The sequence below is a fragment of the Drosophila virilis genome, chromosome 2, assembly GCF_030788295.1.
Source record: "Drosophila virilis strain 15010-1051.87 chromosome 2, Dvir_AGI_RSII-ME, whole genome shotgun sequence".
NCBI classification, from domain to species: Eukaryota; Metazoa; Arthropoda; class Insecta; order Diptera; family Drosophilidae; genus Drosophila; species Drosophila virilis.
This window is the reverse complement of record NC_091544.1, coordinates 32978742-32993242: the sequence shown is the minus strand read 5'-3', so window position 1 is coordinate 32993242 and position 14501 is coordinate 32978742. Positions and strand designations below refer to the sequence as shown.

The following is a 14501-nucleotide window of genomic DNA, read 5'->3' as shown; positions in this document are numbered from 1 at the left end:
ATTCAACCAGAAACTAAAAAAAAAAAAAATTTATATTAATATATTTTTTTTCAAAATTATATTTAATTTTATTCTAAAATCATTTTTTATTATTTTTATTAAAAAAAAAACTGTGTTAATATTAATCACTTATACTCTACTTTTTATTCGACTCCAGTCCCCAACTAAAAACCTTCTTAAATGTCTAAATAAGCATTTCTTAAAGCTTGCCACCGACTCTTTCTTATTTATTTAAGCGCGCAACTTAATATCTTAATATCTCATTTTAGTACGCTGAACCAAAAAGATAAAAAGTGTTTAAATACACACACACGCACACACATACACACACTCATGCATACAGGCATACACACATACAGACAAGTATATGAATGCGGCTATATATACCTTCTAAATAAACTGACGACACCATTCAAAAAGTCGCGAGACAAGTGCTCGCATCATTTGCGTTTAAGTAATTGCTTCGAGTGTTATAAACAGTCGCGAATGTTTTGCGGCTATATAAGAGGAGCATTGAGTGCGTATGTGTAGAAAGTAGGGGGTATGATGGGCGTGGAGGGGCTGACTGGCAATTTATATGTAAATACACGAGCAGGTGCCCAGTGCCAAATGTGATGGCAATTGTGCGGGCTCTCGCTTTGGTGTTAAAATGATTTATGCGCCTGGCATACGCGGCGTATGCGTATTTTATGATTTCTCTGAATGCTGACGAGGCGTGCCCTGGCGCCTTATGCCAATGAGCTGTGTCTGCACACACATATACACCCACACTCACACACGCCTGCTCTTAATCAAGGCGTATTTTAGACAAGCACGCTCACACACACACACACGCTTACATGCTTACAGACAAAGCCATGTCTACGGCTTTTATTACCATAAATTCTCTTGGCTTCAGCCGACGGCGACAACTTTGTCATCAATCGCTATATGGCTTTATTCTTTATTATTTCAACTGCCTGTTGTTGTTTCTGTTGTTTTTGTTGCTGATGTTGCTATTGTTGTTGTCAGTGCTTTGACGTATTAACAATTTGTCAAGCCGAATTAGACGGCGGCAGCAGCAGGCGCCGTTGCGTTAAAATCAATGCACAAGCAACTAATTACTTGGCAAAGCGCACGCATACACACACATTTACTCCCAGTTGACTTGCTGATTACTTTGTCTGCAGCAGATGAGCTTCTGCCCTGCTGCAGTTGCAGTTTTGCAGCGCATTAACTCAGTGGACAGGCCACACAGCTGCTTGAATCTGCTGAATATTACAAGTAGCAACTGATGATGTCCCAGTTGGCACCCTTGGACAACTGCATATATCCCCACACACTCAAAAACAACCTCAACCACACGTACACACTCTCTGTGTGGGCAACAGCTGCTGTTTGTTGCAGCATCTGCACTTTTCCAGCCAAACACTCACTTTGATCATTTCTCATTTCAGCCGTTGACACATGAGTCACCCGCCTTCTGCCACGCCCGCAGCAGCTGGGTCCATGTGGCATTGTTTGGACTTGCGTGATATTTTTATTAAGAAATATATCAAATGCACATAATACACATACATGGCCCTGGTCGACTCATATGATGCAGACACGTTTGCGGTTCACAAGAGCTTACGCTTAAATGACAGACTGGCATTATTAAAACAAACAATTTACTTTAGAAGTTTGTTTTTAAAGCAAATCGAGCTTTATAAATGCGCATATGCACGTTACAGTACAGGCAACATTCGAAGTGTTAAGAAATATCTGTCAAGCTAATATTGCAGTTGAATTTCCAGCAATAAGCCATGTTTACGCTCAGCAACTAGAAGAGCTTTAGTTATCAAATTTGTTATATATGTTCCCCTAATCCTCTTAAAGATGAATTTAAGATATTGCATAATATTCTCTACTAGCTTATTTAAGAACTATGAATACAAAAACGCGCTCGAAATGTGTACAAATAGAATCAATAAGGACAGAGAGAGAGATACAGAAAAATACAGAGAATTCGAGATAACATACTAGCCCAAGGAACTCAGCAACTTGATAAGCTCTAGCTGACATATCTTATGCGTAGCTTCCTTTACACTTCTTTTAAATAAATTTTAAATCTGACGAATATCAACCACAATTATCAAGTTGCGCTATTGAATTTTGGTATGCATATATTTTAGCATATTATTTCATCAATTTCAATCAAAGGCAACTATTTCGTACTCATCTGCATAAGCCAGATCTGGTTTAACGAAAATGTGAAACATTTAAATCTTAAATCTCTCCCTTTGGCGCTTTATGCCATCAGCTCAAAGTTCACTTAAAGTTCTTATTGCATGCCACTCATACAATAAGTGAAATCTAATTTATTCATACAATGCTCTGTGTTGCCAGACGGCAGCGACAAAAAGGAAGAGCTGCGGATAGGTGACCTTTCGTGGGGCTCGTACCGAAACTGGGCCAGAATCAGAGCCAGAGCCGGAGCCAGAGCTCAATGCTGCATTGTAGTTAAGAGCGAGTGAACAGCATTTAGAAAATTTGCATAATCGCGTGAAGCTTATTTGTTAAAACGTAGCTGAGCAAAACAAAATGTCACAAATTACACGCTCCAATGACGGCGTTGCCGGATTTCAAAAAGGTCAATGTGCAGGATATGTGCGAATGTGCGAATGTGTATGCCTGTGCCCGGAGGGGGGCTGGGCCCTGGCCCTAGCGGGTTTCGCAGGCATTTTGAATAATTTGCATTTAACATGCGCGACATGAAAACCAAATAAACAACGTCTTGCCGAACCGCCCAACACCCAGCCCAGGCCAGCCGCCCCGCTGGCCCTAAGCTTAGTGGCAATTTGTCAAGCAGCTAACTGGCCAGGCCAACCACTCGGCAATCACTTAGTTGATTTGTTGCACTCGTTTTTCGTCGCAGCTAAACGCCTCAAATGCGATTTGATATGTGGCCCATGTGGCATGCGGCAAAAGCAGCCAGGAAGCGACAATTTCCGCTTGGCTGCCATTTCGTATACTTAATCTGCAAGCCAGCGTCAAAGGCCCTAATAACTATCCTTGCATTAGTTATGAAAGTCAAGTTTTCTTCTTTGTTTTTATTTATCGAGCAGCAGCTACAAAGTTGACTGAACTATCTCTGGCAAATTAACATAATTTGGCCAGGGACAAGACTTTTGACAGCACATCCTTCAGCAAATTGTTGAAAACTTTTCTGTGCGTAGCATAGCTGCAAGTCAATAAGCTGTGCAAAAACTTTTCCCCACATGATCAATATATCCATATATATATATATATAACAAAATCTGATTAATATATATGTGAGGGTGGTCTTAAGGGCTAGCGACAGGATAAACAAGGAGATGTAATACTATGACTACAATATCAATAAACCAAATGCCAGCGTACCGGACACATTTATGATTTATTGTGTGTTTGGCCAGCGGTCATCGGGGTCCATGTCCTGCTGCTGATGCTCCTGCTGCTGCTTAAACACATTTCTATTGCATATTTCACCTATGACCAGGCGCCATGCTCCATTAAATCTTTTGCGACACATTCAATGAGCCCCATAACGTGCGCCCTAATACCTTTCACATATGTGTGTGTGTGTGTGTGTGTTTGTGTGGTGTGTGTGACCAACATTTCCAGCAACTGCCGCACTCCCTCAACTCACCCACCGAAAAATCTCTCCTTCTGCAATAATCGCTCGACCAGCGACCGCTGTGGACATGTGGCGCAAACAAGCGCTTGGCACTAATATCCCCTTGTTTATAAATGTTCTAATGGCTGGCAAAATTATATTTTTCTCTACTGCAGCCCACCGGTCAAACGAGCTGCTGTCGAAAGCGCCGAAAAGACCACAGCCCAAGCCGCATCCGCAGCCGTGGGGCCAAAGGACACGCAGTGCAAGCGGCTCGCCTGTCGCTGTTCCAGTGATAAATTGATTGGAGGCCCCACGCACACACACTAGACTACACACACATACACATAGAGAAAGAGCCTGCCTGCATAGCCAACATTCATATTGGCGGTCAGGCGTAGTTTACTCCGCTGTCAAGCGCTGGCATGTTGCGTGGCTATTTAGCCAATTTATGGTTAAGGTTAGTAGCACGACAGCGGTCAAAGGATAATAGTCGACGTCCTGCACGGGACTCAACCCGATGCCCGTGCCACATCGAAGATGCCATAGACTTTCCTGTCGTGGGTCATGTTTTGAGTTGGTTTTGTCTTTGACCCGGGACTCGAATTGTTTGTACAAGATCAAATTGCAAGAGACCCCAGTGAGTGAGTCTGTGTGTGTATGTGTGTGTGTGGGTCATGTTCAGGGGCATATTATATTCCGTTTTATATACCTACATCAAGCATGCAGGCAGCCCAAGCAGCTACACTGCAAGAAATAAATGCTTACTATATCAATTAAGTTATAACTCAAAACCTTGCCTTGCTTCACGTATTAATTTAATTTTTTATAAATATATATATTTTTTTTGCAGTGCAGCACAAACATCCTAATATATTATGAATATATTTTTCCAGACAGCCAGTTTTGCCTCGCAATGCGCCTCGTTGCGCATTGCTGTTTGCCTTTTCGTCTATGCTAAATAATAATAAATGTCATTATACTCTTTCCGAAAGACCTGATGCCACATTGAGTATTAATTTATGGTGTGAAACTTTGGCCAGGCAAACAGCTCTCTCTCTCTCTCCTTCTCCCTCTCTCGCTTTCTATCTCTCTGGCCACTGTGCCTGTCGTCTGCCCAAGGTAAATATCACTTTATGTCATGCTACACATATGCTATCTAAATTACTAACGAGCTTCTGGGGCTTTCCATCTATAGAGTGTGTTCATTGTGTACGAAAATTTAATAAGACAGGTCAAATAACTCGCACACATTTAATCTATTCCTAATAATCAATAGCTCAGATCAATTTATTATAATGAAAACCTGGCAAAAGCTTGGAAAAAAAGAAGAGAAGTAAAGAATTTTTAACATGTTTCGAATGACTTCTGTTCAATTTAATAATAAATCAATTTAATCAGAAGACCTCACTTTCATCTTTTGAACCTTAATAAAAACGTGCAATTTTTCTTAATGCTTCTTCCTTTTCCGATCGAGTAACTTATATAAGTTAATATATTCATAATATTCAATAGTTCGGATTATGACATATTGACTATGATAGAGAAATAACACTTGTGATGACAACCTAATTAGAAGCCCAAGAGAACAGAGCGAAAAGCGACTAAAGATGTTAAAATTAATTAAAAAGTATAAATGTATTACTTCTCTTAATGCTTACCATAACCCTTATAATTTAACATATTCATAATATCCAATAGATCATATTATGATGAATTAACTTTGCTAGACAAACAACATTTTATAAAGACAGCTTAGATAATTTAGTGAGAGGCAACTAGAAAAGTGAAACGCTTGTCTTACTGCTTCTTTCTTGTGCGCTATAAAACTTAAATGAATTTAATGCATTTATAATATTCAAAAGTTCTGATTGTGACAAAATAATTTGACAAATGAAAAAATTGTATGAGGTCAACCTAGTCAAAGGCATCGCATAACAGAGCAAGAAGCGACTAGAGAAACAAAAGGCTTTTAAGGTAGTTTGCGTTTTAATTAATCTATGGTTAATTATCAACTATTATCACTTATAACCTTTAAAAATATAAACGTATCACTTCTCTTTATGCTGCTTTCTATTCTGTGCAAATCCCAATGAAAATAAAAGGTACACATTTTACGGACACTTCTCGCTTCGGTTAAGATTTGATACTCTTTATTTTGGTACATTTTGATATTATTTTACAATAATATCAATTTGAATTCGTTGCTTTTCAACATTAAATGACCATTACTTAAAAAATGCATATATTTATAAATTTGTAGAAAAGCATTTCTACATGCTACCCACAAATCTACCTTTGTACTCCAACTCTAGCTAGCATTATCGGACAGACCCTTAACATATTTTTTTCATGAATGCAATGCCACAAGCTACGTGCCAGTTGGCAGAGGATTGAAGGCGCATAATGAACGAGTTTATTTATAAATATTTTAATGAAAGTGTCATAGTTTCTCTGATTTATTTACTTTTTTTTTATTATTACTGCTGTCAAAATCAGCGGTGAATGGCAACCACTCGTAGCGGGCATTTCCGACACAAGCAAATGGAAATGGGGGTGTGCGAGGGTGTGTGTTTTCCGCCTGATTACTCGCATAATATGCCTCATTAAAAATAATAAACTGTCAGGCAAATGAAGGCGAATGCCAAATGATTTTCGTTTATAAATTCTTCTTTTTTTTCAGTTGGTAAATTTGAATTTTTGTAAAATTAATTGCGCGAACTGTGCAATATGCAAAATGTAAAATAAACTTTCATCTCTTCGGTTGAGAGCCGCAAGAGGACTCACTGCGAGCCATTCGCTTAGTAACTGTATCCTTGGAATGCATATCTGCCATTTTGTACACAAAAAGCATGCCTGCTTTCACCCATGAATAAGAATATATATATAATAAACATTGTTGTGTGACTATGTATGAGTTTTTGTTGGTTCTAAATGCGGTTTCTCAGTCGCTTTTCCCTGTTCATTTTTTATTTCTTTGCTTCTTTTTTACATTTTTGCAAGTGCAGTAATGGTTCATGGGGGCGTGTGTGGGCGGGGTGTTGGTGTTTATGGCAGCAGAAAAGGCCATAAACTGAACAAAAAACATATTCCTACAACCAGAGGTTGTGTGTGAATATGTGTGTGCGCATTGGTGTGTGTGACTGTGTGAGTGGGTGTCAGCTAAACGGCATTAGGGGACTGCAGCTAAAATGTACAAAAGCTTAGATTTCATAAACTGTGCCTCCTGCTAGCGATGATAACTTGGCCTAGGCTTAGCGATAGTTTTTAAAAATTTATGTATAAAAATATTAATTTAATGGAAAGAATAATAAAGTGCTCAATAGAAATTTGTTACAGTTACAGTTTTGAAATGTGATAGAAGCTCAGTCATAAAAATATAAAATAATTAATAATCAAAATAATACCTGTTCAGCATATGGTTCTGTTTCTGTAAGGCAGAATAATTTATATGAACATGGAACTCTCTTTTTAAAGGGAACGAAACCTTCTGCTTTTGCAGTTTTAATTCGAGTAATACCTTTCTCAGGGATTCTCCAGTTTACCTGTGCCTGCATAAGACCTATCAAAATTCTTTTTTGATTTTTCTGCCTGTTTGTTGGCAATGTCCTTGCGAAAGCATTGAAATTGAAACTGGAAATTCAAATACGGTTAGCCACAGTCCATATAACTGAAATCATCGTCTTGATGTCCGCCTGCAAGGCTCCCAAGCACACGCACACACAGAGAGAGGCAGAAATAGAGACAATGCAGTGGGATTGGATGACCATGGTCCACATGGACCATGTTGTTTTGGTTGTGCCAGCAGGCAGGGTAGGGGGTTTAGATGCTGCTGCTGCTAAGACTGCGGCTGCTGCGCATTTGTTTGCAGCAGAAATTAAAATGTTTACACAACCGAATGCCGACGACGTTTTGAATTCATGTTGTTCTTATCGTTGATGTTGCTGTTGTTGTAGTTGTTGTTGTTGCTTCCTCATGTTTGCCAGTGCATGTCCTTCAACAACATTGTCCTGCTTGTGGCAGCTGCTGCTATAGGTGTTGCTGTCGTCAGTTAGTGCACGACTTGAATTCTATTTAACTCTTGGCGTTAGGCATTCGCATGCAAGTTATGTACATAACATATACGTGTCACTAGTGTTTCCTTAGTTCTCATTTAAAAGTTGTGCGTATTGAAAAACACGTAAAGCATGCCATTCAGCAAAATTAGTGTGCCGTCAAGGACCTACAGCTAGAGATGGGCTGCAAAATTTTAGTTCGTGTGTATACAAACTTTAGAGTCAGGCAACAAGAAAATCAATGTCAATAAACACGACTTTTCCGAGTATTTCCGATGCAAAACAGAAGACAAAAAGATATTAAGGAGCGGGAGCGAATTGCGATAGAAATATATAATACAATAAAAGCAAATCCCGACTTTTGATTTGATTAATTTGGGACTTCTCCAGACATTGTCCGAGCTAATTCTTCGACTCTGCGACTGGCCATTGGGTGACTTTTTTTTACCGTCAGGCAACATGCATAATGCTGAGATATTGTTATATTAAAAAAAAAAAAAACATGAGCTGTTTGTAGTATTAAATATATCGTATGACATATGTTTTCTCAGCATGAAAATCAAAATATAAAATAAAGAATACAAAAGTTATTCTTGACCTTGAGAAATTGGGCTGGGTACATTTTTCACGTGCGTGTTTGCAAAAGTTGGCTTCGTGCTCGTGCCATAAAAACGCCTGACATGCCCATCCGTTGAGCACTCTTCGACCAACTGGCCGAAAGTCTCTCGCTTATTTCGCGTGAGCAGCTTATTCATTCGCTTTGCTTAAGCCGCAGCACTTGGCTGCAGCTCCTGTTCCTGCTCCTGCCACAGTGTGGCAACTGCGGCGGACGCAACTTAACACCGTTTTAATCTGCCATTTGGCAATGCAACGATTTTCACTTCCGGCCAGAGTACAGGACGACTGGACGGTACTTGAGTCAAGGTGCTGCCGGGCAAATACTCGTTACATGATTGCCGGCAACTTCTTAGCGCCAGTTTTACTCGGTCTTGGCTAAAGTGCAACTGAATATTTTATGAACTTGGCAAGCACTTCGTCTTTGGCCAGGAAACCAGCAATCCAGGCAACCAGCAGTATACCACAGCCTCAGGCTGTCAAGTAACTAACACAACAACAAAAAACAAACTAAAACAGCAAGCAAGAAAAAAAAACAGGCTAAGGTTGAAATAGAAATCAAGAAATTGCGACAGATTTCAGCCTGAGCGCTTCGTAAAGTTGTCGTCAACTATTTATACGTACATCTGTCATTTCCACTAAATAAATACGAATTACGAGCACACATTTGGCTTGGCCCAACCAAAATGTACTGCAGTCATATATAGAGGTTATTATCTCAAATGGAATCCCAGTGCACAACTAATGCACATTTCCCTTAGGTATATCCAACATTTAAACATTCAACTTTGGACAGTTTCAAGTCTTAATAGAAAGCTATGAAGTCCAGCTCGAAGCAAGTTTTCAATATTTAATAAAAAAATTGCATTCAAGTATTTTCCACATGAATATTTGCTCGAACATTTTAATAAGCTATTTGGGAATCAATTTATTCTCGTGCTTAAAAAGGGAAACACACCTTATCACAACTTTGTGTGCATATTTTACTAGCTGCAAATCTTATTTGAATACAATACATATGCAATGGAAACCGAGTCTCAAATATAAGAAGCAGCAAACAATTCACTATTTTGCATTCAAATAGGTTTGCACAAGCCGCCAGAACACGACTTTAAGCTACCCTGTACCTGCATACGCAAGCAATTGCATCTCAGAAATATTTCTAGCATAAACATACGTAAATATATACCTCACAAGCCCTTCTATGATTACAGGGTATTACAAGTAAGCTGATTTCGTTGTAAGCTCAACCAAAATATGCGTAAAGAATTCGAAAAATATATTTCGACGCTTAGTTTTGTTTGCGAAATTCAAGAAAATCGGGCAACCTTCAAATATACTTGGAAACTTTCTTATTTGATTTTTAAGTATTTACCTATTGTGTATTTTTGATTGTATACTCATTTTGCGCTTTGCTGGCTTTTTGGGATTTAATTACGCCAACACATTTTTGCCAATTTCATGAATTCTTGTGCATTCCTGCAGCTGTGCTCAGGTGAATGCTGCAGCGGGTTGAAGGGGCAGAAGGCGCACTCCCACGGACCAGAAAATAAACCAGAATGTAAGCGAGGCACACAAATAAAGGGCCAAAACATATTTCTTCAATTTAGGTGCCCGCTTTGGCCAAGTTTCTGTTTCTGTTTCTGTCTCAGTTTCGGTTTCGGTCTGACTTTTCATTTTTGGCTGATTTATACGAAATTCGTTTCTGGAGCTGCTCCGCTTATTTGTCTTTGTTTGCGGCTGACTTCTGGCTGTTGGTCTCTCCGATTCCTTCCCCATTTCGTTTATTTTCATTTTCATTTTCGTTCTCGTTATGGCCGCCAATTGAATTTACTTTTATTGCATTTATTGTGGCTTGTGGAGCCGTCTGCTTATTGTTAGTAGCTCTCCAGAGCTCTGCTAGGCTCTGGATTTTTGGCATTCGCTGCTCGGCGTTCGACTGGGCCAGTACATTATCTCTAAATAATTTATGTTTGTATACGTTTTAATTTAATTTATTTGTACATCTAGGCTATTTGTTTTCTCGTTGGCTTCTGCTTATATTCGTTGTCCTGCGTCTCGTGTTTGGCCAGCAAACAAACCGCCAACATATTCAATAAGTTCCTGCCACACACTCCCTCCCTCATCCTCCTCCTCCTCCCACTCTATTTTTTGTCTGTGTCTCTGATTGTGCTAAAATCCAATATTGATTGAGTAACCGCACCATTCGCTTCTGCTCCAGCTCCAGCTCCAGCTTCAGTTTCAGCCAAAAAGTATGATGTCGTAAAAGGCCGAGTAATTGCTTATATTTACGAGTTTTTATGAAGATTGTATTTCTTCTCTTGTATTTCGTATACTTCTCTTTTGAATTGCACTTTCGGGACTTTCCCTTACACTTAACAGTCATAAAAAGAGCCCGTTTTGTACGTAATAAATCTGACAACAAACTGTTTATAATCTATCCATCAGCTTGATGAATTTCTCGAACTCCTTCAAAAAACAAGCTACTCAAGAAGTGCTGATTTTGTCAACTTCGGGATTTATATATGTGTCGCAACTTTAATCCCTTAAAAAATATGTAACCTCTGCCAAAGGCCCTAAGAAAGTTTCCCCACCTTCCCGTGTAATGGAAACCAACTCCACCTTGCCTTGGACCGCACTATCTGAAAATTCACAGTTACATAGCCCACAATTATTTGCAGCAAATTTTTAGATATGACTTTCTCATCCGTGCGGAGCATTGGATGCTGCGATTTGCTGACGATGAGAAAGAGACCGTCGCAATGTACTGTGCCTGTAAAGCAATTTCCGGTTAGTTAGACATAAGAAGCTAGATATATTTGTTTGGCCAGTTTCATATGCCCGAATTGGCTGGATTGTCGCACACGTAGGAGTAGAGCGGATTTTAACTCTCTATTCTTCAACAAAGGATCCGTGAACATGCGCAGCATATCCCAATAGCTGTCCGAGCTGAAGTGACGATTTTCCAGATATTGCTGCTTCAGTTTCTGAGCTCCTCCAATGTGTTCTTTGTGGTGCGATAGAATAAGAGATCTGGTAACAGCGCGTGTTTAACCCCTTGATTTGCTTGTTCCCATTAGGCTGTTTTTCCAGGAAAAGCGCTGTATTAAAGCCTCCTCATCGGCACTATAAGGCAGCAGTCAGGGAAAACCCGAATAGCTGAAGCTCGCCATAATCTCTTCGGGCTATTGAGTGAAAAAAGGCTCCACCGTGTTGGGAGCCTCCACAACAGGTCCATAGACAGTCCAAAACATAACCTAGCTCAAAGGCGTTCATAAGGCTGTTGCGCCCAGAGATCCAATGCATTTCCACTCAGTGAAGCCGCCGCCTTGATCAAACCCTCGGCTCTCCGCCGAAGCTGGCGATATCCTGTTTAGTCCAATGCAGAGCCAATCGCTGATCCTTTAGACCACAGTTGCACGGCAAATACGCATCGCCGGCGTTTAAAAAACCCTGCGGTCCCACACGATAGCTGATCTTGACCATAATGATGTTTCCCATGGACATGGTGTATTCATGCCCGTTCTCCTCTGCCCCGCCGAAAACTGCTCCGACTGCCTGTAGACGCATTCCTCCTTGCCAAACAACTTATCCGCCCCGTCTTTATACAGACTCCGCTCCAAATAAAACTCGGGCGACTGAATGGCATCAAAGGTCTCCGTCCACTGGCGGTTGTACGGCTGCGGGGTCTGCCGGGATTTCGCGTAGGGTATGGACTCATAGCTGTAATAAGCGCCATTGTCCTTGCCACGCAGCTTTCCATTGGTTAGCTCCATCAGCAAGGGATCGGCCCGGGTAAATTCTGGCCAAGGCCGGCAGAGCAAACATCCACATCCGCAATGGCCCACAAAACGAAGAGTTCCCGATTTAAGCTGTGCCAATGGAACCCAAACAAATCGCGTTTTATTTAGCCTGCGACTTTGAGTACCCTTTATGCACAGCAGGGGGCGTGGCATACGCATTCAATCGTGACAATTCAATTTTGAACATATTCGCAGTAAATGTGAGCTAAAACTTAGCGAGCTAATTAAAATATTGCAAATTGGGCAATGCCAATTGTGATAAGTACCCGTCATTTAATTGAAAACCCCATATTCAGGGTTCACCGTAATATTTTTAAGTGCACCCCTTTGAAAATAAAACAATTTTATTTGTATTTGCTGGGCGTGTTACCGTTGTCGGAAACGCGATTTTATATATACCTTCATGTATGTATATATGTACATCTGTATGAATGGATATAATTATATAACTACATACATATGTGCATGTGCATATGCAAAAGCACGCCAAACAGCTCTCTTGCGCCCTTTTTTACTCTCTCTCTCTCTCTCTCTCTCTCTCTCTCTCTCTCTCTCTCTCCGTATGTGGCAAATACTCAAGAGTCGAACTAAACGCATTTAGCAACATTTCAACTAAATATTTAATCTATTTATAAGTAACCAACTAAATACACATGCGCGGAGAAAACATTCGATAAACATGACAGACGCACACATACTAAAGGCAATCTAATTAGGCTCGCGGCTTCGCTTAGTCCGCAACAACAACAAAAGTAGATAACGATCAAAGCTGCTGCTCCCACGTGCAGAGCGCCGGATACGCACCTAACATAACGGAATCTATGACGTTTCAACCAATGGTGTGTAGTTAGCGCTTTTTGGAGTAGCTGCAGCCGGTAGTCGAAAGCAGCTGCAGCTAAAGTTGAAAATAACTGTAAATTGCTTAATTTGCTCTCTGAGCACAAACCATGCTCATAGAGATGCCAAAAAACAGCTTAAAATTTCAAATGTTTCTAGCTGCCGACTTCTAAAAACAGTCAACTCAACTAGAAAGGAGCTGAATTGACAACACTCAATGTTAAATGGCTGCATATAACAGAGCATCAATGGGCGAAATCACCTTAAAAGATCAACCTTTTCTAGCTGCTAACAAACGTTAGCTAGAATAGAGAGCACTGCAGTGTAAATAATGGCAATGTAAACCCCGTAAACGACTACTTTAATGATTTGCGATTGTGTAGCTGACACGTGCCCAGTTTTAATAATGAGTTGAAAACCAAATCAAGTCCGTCGCGTTCAATTGCTGAAGTTGTCATAGATAATCACCTGATCCTATTCGATTGACCCGAAAAAGAAGCCCTTCATTATAATCAAAATATGCAAGCATTCATTTAAATATGTCAATTCCAGACACACGCGTAGAAATTAAGTTCAATCTAAGTAATTTGTAAATTATTCGATTATAAGCTTAACTCACAACTGAAAATGTTTCATTTCTACTGTTTCCCAGCAGCGGTTAGCTGTGGATGAAATGTTACGTTTCAAAAGTCATTTAGTTATCGATAACTTGTTTTGAGCTTGGTAGACTTGGAGTCGAAGTGTACGAGTGCGGAATCTCTGTCAATTTCTAATATCAGAATTTATCAGCTAATTTTTGTTTGTTTTGAATTTTCAGTTTTTGTTTTATTTTGAATATTAATGTAACTGTGAATCCAGACAATAAGAAAGCAACAGACAACACTCAAGCAAAGCACAGCACTGCGACTATGCCAAAGTCATCAACACAAAAGAGCAACAGAACTAGCATGGGTCGTGCCAAGGAATGTCGTGGTCGCATGTGTGTGCACACGTATATTGTTGAATGTGTCACACATTTGAGCATCGTATCCATGTTCCATATGCCCAGGACGAACTATGGTATGATGCATGCAAATGTTTCTCTATAAATACTAATACTCCATACTCTTTTTTCAGTTGGAATATTGATTATTGTGACTGCATTGATTTAACTGAAAGCGGCCTGTGAGCTATGTGGGCTGAGATGCGTTTTGTGAGTGGATTATCAACACTATTTGATAGTTCTATAAAAGGGAATATATATACGCATAGATATATTCATATATAATGAATAACTTCATTAAATAAACTTTAGATATTGGCGAAGAAAATTGCAACTAGGAGTTTTTTTTTAGTAACATACTTCTTAGTGAGATGCCTGTTGTTGCAAACTTTACACTGCAAATTTTACAACACTGGCGGCATGTGAGTGTTATCATACCCATAAAGACAGCACTGCTGACAGTCGGATCTTGTGTTTGACTACAAATGGAATTTGTTTGTAGTTCTGACAGTTTTATATACGTAGATTCGCCCAGTTTCAACATTTTAAAGTTTATGAAGTCTCCGAAATGGCTTCTTAACGTGCGCTGATCA

The 14501-nt window shown here is 39.8% G+C and overlaps 1 long non-coding RNA gene across 5 annotated transcripts; it reads left to right on the top strand.

Annotated features, from left to right (window-relative positions):
* The first annotated feature begins 502 nt into the window (after nucleotides 1-502).
* LOC138910962 (uncharacterized) lies at nucleotides 503-14236 on the top strand. 5 transcript variants are annotated; one of them, XR_011416203.1, is made up of 3 exons: nucleotides 503-517; nucleotides 13744-13985; nucleotides 14043-14236. It is a non-coding gene; the product is annotated as an uncharacterized lncRNA (long non-coding RNA). The 5 variants fall into 5 exon arrangements; XR_011416204.1 differs by having other exon boundaries at nucleotides 507-521; XR_011416205.1 differs by lacking the exon at nucleotides 503-517 and adding an exon at nucleotides 13654-13668.
* The last annotated feature ends 265 nt before the right edge of the window (nucleotides 14237-14501 follow it).